Source organism: Gossypium arboreum, chromosome 12, assembly GCF_025698485.1.
Source record: "Gossypium arboreum isolate Shixiya-1 chromosome 12, ASM2569848v2, whole genome shotgun sequence".
Taxonomy (NCBI): domain Eukaryota; kingdom Viridiplantae; phylum Streptophyta; class Magnoliopsida; order Malvales; family Malvaceae; genus Gossypium; species Gossypium arboreum.
In genome coordinates, this window is record NC_069081.1 from 85,497,617 (window position 1) to 85,502,398 (window position 4,782).

At 38.6% G+C, this 4,782-nt stretch overlaps 1 non-coding gene across 1 annotated transcript; it reads right to left on the reverse strand.

Moving 5' to 3' along the window:
- Positions 1-1,963: 1,963 nt before the first annotated feature.
- LOC128286058 (small nucleolar RNA R71) lies at positions 1,964-2,070 on the reverse strand. Its single transcript, XR_008276604.1, has one exon. It is a non-coding gene; the product is annotated as a small nucleolar RNA R71 (small nucleolar RNA).
- Positions 2,071-4,782: the final 2,712 nt, after the last annotated feature.

The window sequence follows — 4,782 nt, forward strand, 5'->3', positions numbered from 1 at the left end:
GGAACGAGAAACGGGCCAAAAACGGAGAAAATATGCCAACGTACGAAATCAACACGGCCTGGACCTCCTTACACGGGCAGACCACACGGCCGTGTCAATTTGGCAAAATCGAAGCACGACTCACACGGGTGGACCACACGCCCGTGCCTATTTAACATGCTTGACCACAGCCTTAAGCAATCACACACGGACGTGTCATACGGGCGTATTCCTGCCGAGCCCAAGTTTAGTCTAATTCAGAAAAGGCCAATTTTAAGGGATCTTAGGCATTCTAAAGCCTATAAATACACCCTAGAGGAGGAGGAAAATGGGATACACACGGAGGAGGAAGCAGGGAACTGCTTAGGGAAAGCTGATTGATCCAGCTCAGAAGTCAGATTCATCATCAAGACTGAAGATCTCCCCTCAATTTCCCATCAGGAGTTTTAGGTTTTTCTTTATGTTTTGTATTCATTATTCTTCTGAGATGTTTACCTATTTAGTTATGAACTAAAACCCCTAAATATATAAGGGGAATGAAACCTAAGACAGATCTTGTTATTATTATCTGAATTGTATGATAAATATTTGACTTGTTCTTAATTATGTGTTCTTAATTCTTGTGTTGATATTCCAGGATATTGATTCAAGTTAAGCTCTTACTCAGAGGAGGAATAGACCTTGTCTAAGAGTACATTTGTCATAATTAAGCGGAGTTGGTTGCACGCCTAGAGATAGGGTGACAAGATTTTTCTGGATTAGGGTGAAACCTAATAAGAGGATCCCTAGATCAAGTTAATGCAACCCTACGGAGTTAATTAGAAAGAGATTTCAATTATTCAACCTAGGGTTAGATGTTGTTAGTCTCGAGAGGGATAATAATATAACTTAGGGATTTCTACGGATCAAGTCAAATGAATAAATTGTCCAATTCAGAGTCAAATAATAAGTGAAGTCTAGGTGGATTTTTCCTTAGGTATTGTCTTAATTCAATCGTTTTTCCAAAAGTAATTCCCTAATTCTATTTTCTGTGAATCCTTAGTTTAGTTAATTAGTTAGTTAAAACAAACCCCATTATTCTTAGGCTAGATAATAAAAAGACAGTCATTATAGTACTTTTAGTTCCTTTGGGTTCGACAATCCTGTCTTGCTAAAGCTATACTACTGTTTGATAGGAACACTTGTCTTCATCGTGATAATAGTTAGTTTCAAGAATGATTCATTATAAATATTTAAAACCTGTCACGAATATCACGTATCAAGTTTTTGGCGCCGTTTTCGGGGAACTAAGATATTAGGAACACTCGATTTTTATTACTTTAGCCATTTACTTTTACTGCAATTTAAATTTTATTCTAATTTTTATTACTAATTCTTTTTTTTTCCCTTTTTCTAGCGGGTGCTTATAGTTTATGACTAGAAGAAACCCGTCAGGACCATTACTTTTTGACAGTGAGATCGATCACACAGTTCGTAGAAACTAAAGAGAAATAAGGCGAAGCTTAAGATACACAGAGAACGAGCATGAGGACGATATTCAAACCACAACCAAGGAGATGGCTGAAAACCAAAAAAATCCACTATCTCCTGCAATTGCTGTTAATCAAAATCCTGCTCCGCGCACTATGTATGATTATGCTAAACCTAATTTAACAGGAACTGAGTCAAGTATAGTTAGACCTGCTATTGTCGCAAATAATTTTAAACTGAAACCTAACACAATTCAAATGATACAACAGTTTGTTCAGTTTGATGGTTTGCAGGACAAGGATCCCAATGCTCAGTTAGCAAATTTCCTAGAATTTTGCGATACCTTTAAAATTAATGGTGTTTCTGATGACGCCATTCACCTTTGGTTGTTTCCCTTTTTGTTAAGGAATAAGGCTAAACAATGGTTGAACTCGTTACCATGAGGGTCAATCACTACTTGGGAACAAATGACCAAAAATTTTTATTAAAATAGTTTCCACCGACTAAAACGTCTAAATTACGTAATGATATCTCTTCTTTTGTGCAGATGGATTTAGAAACACTCTACGATGCATGGGAGAGATATAAGGACATTTTGCAAAGATGCCCTCACCATGGGTTACCGCTTTGGCTACAGGTTCAAACATTCCGTAATGGCCTAAATCCTTCGACTCGGCAGATGATTGATGTAGCTGTTAGAGAAACTATCAATAATAAGACACCTGAGGCGGCTTACAAATCTATTGAGGAGATGTCACTGAATAATTATCAGTGGTAAGTTATGAGAACAAAGCCGATGAAAGTAGCTGGTGTTTTCAACCTCGACGCGGTTACTATGCTATCTAACCAAGTAGAACTCTTAAATAAAAAAGATTGACGGTTTGTGTGGTTCTAAGTAGAACTCTTAAATAAAAAGATTGACGGTTTGTGTGGTTCTACTCAGGTACATCCAGTGATGAGGTGCGATTCGAATGGAGGAGGAGCATGCACAGAATATCAACCCTTCAACCCTAGCATCGAGGAGAAACAAGTCCAATATATGGGTAACTATAACTCTAGATCCCAAAATAACCCATATAGTCACTCTTATAATGCAAGTTGGAGGAACCATCCCAATTTCTTATGGGGAGGTCAAGGAAATCAAAGGCCACAACATCCTCTGGGTTTTCAACAACCACCTTACCAGTAAGAAAAGAAGTCGAACCTTGAGGAGATGCTAACCAAATTTATATCAGTGTCAGAAACTCATTTTCAGAATACCGAGACAGTACTTAAGAATCAACAAGCATCGATCCAAGGGATCAAAACTCAGATTGGATAGCTTGCCAAGTTGATTTCTGAACAACCACAAGGTAGCTTGCCAAGCAACACTGAATCTAACCCGAGGGAGCAACTCAACGCTATTACTAGTCAAGATGAGGAAGGGTTAGTCACACCTGAACCAGAACCAAGGCAAGAAACTGAGAGAAGCAAAGGTAAAGGTGAGGTAGACCACAATGAGCAGAAACCGGTAAGTACAAAATATAAACCTCGTATGCCATACCCTAATGCAACGAGGAAAGACTGCTCAGATGAACAATTTGGTAAATTCTTTAAACTCTTAAAGAAGCTACATATTAACCTACCGTTTATGGAAGAACTTTTGCAGATGCCGAACGCAGTCAAATTTTTAAAGGAGCTTCTAGCAAATAAATGGAAGTTAGATGGAAGGTCGCATGTGGAGCTGAACGCGGTTTGCTCAGCTATTCTATAGAATAAGCTACCCAACAAATTGAAAGATCCAGGGAGTTTTACAATTCCTTTCTTAATTGGTAGTTTAGATATTAATAATGCATTAGCTAATTTAGGGCCTAGTATTAACGTTATACCTTACAAAATGTTTAAACAACTAGGTCTTGGGAAACCCAAACAGACTAGGATGAGCATTCAATTAGCAGATAAAACTATAAGATTTCCTAGGTGTATTATTGAAGATGTGCTAGTTAAAATCGATAAATTTATATTTCCCATTGACTTCATTGTTCTAGACATAGAGGAGGATAGCAACACTCATTTGATTTTAGGAAGGCCCTTTTTAGCAACTGCTAGAATGATTATTGATGTTGGCATAGGTGAGCTCACACTTCGTGTGGGAGACGAAACAATCATCCTTCAAGCTCACAATTCTGGCAACACATCGAAAATTGAAGGTGATTGTCTAAACCATTCTACTAAAACTGACAATATGGTGCAACCTACTTTGCAGGAAATGAGTTTGAAGGAAGTACATAAGCCATTTTCAAGCAATACTAGAGGACCTATTCATGAAGAACGAAGGCTACAAATTGAGGATCTAAATGAATGGCAGACACATAAATCGAGAACACACGATAAACCAAAACTACGCAAGAACAAGCTCAATACCTTTCCAAATCAACTTAAGGTTGGAGATAAAGTTTTATTAGATGCCGTAGATCCTCACATTGTCACTACCAAACCGAATGAAGAAATTCCTCTTACGGTACTTAGCATTTTCCCATTTGGTACAGTCGAGGTAAGTCATCCCAAATTCGGCACTTTTAAGGTAAACAATACCCGCCTAAAACCTTATTTTGATGAGATTCACAGCAGGAATGAGGAGTATAAACTCCTCGAACCACCATGGCCATTCAATGGAAAGGTAAGTCGAGCTTAGACTTTAAATAAGTTCTTCTCGGGAGGCAACCTGAGCACTAACAATATTACTTTCTTTAAATTTTAGTTTTTAAAATCTAACATACCAACCAAATCATTGAACACAGGCTTTTTAGACCCACATGGCCAGGAACACAGGCGTGCCGTAGGCCGTGCACATACCACGGGATGAATCAGGGCCATGCGATTCGACCGTGTGAAAATAGGGCAAAAATTTCTTCCCCAACACGTGATGCGATAAGCAGCCACGGCCATGCGACATGGCCGTGGGCAACACTGCCAAAATAACATGGGCGTTCAACACGCCCGTGTTTTGAAACCGTGGGTAAACCTGTCAATCTAACACGGGCGTGCACCTATATACACGGGTGTGGGAGAAGCGAGCGGAGACCGACACGGCTGTGCAACATGGCTGTGTACACCAATGCACCTAATTTCGAAAATTACGAAACGCACGAGCTGAGCTTAGAGCACACGGGTGTGCCCCACTGCCGTGTGCCCTAATTTCTCTATAAACACCTATTATTTATTTATTTTATTTTTATCTATATATTTTGAAATTATTTTTTATTTCTTTTTAATACTATTTTATCCTGAGTTTTTACAATTTTTATTCTTTGGCTATTTCATTACGAGTAATTATGCTTCAGTATACTTCCT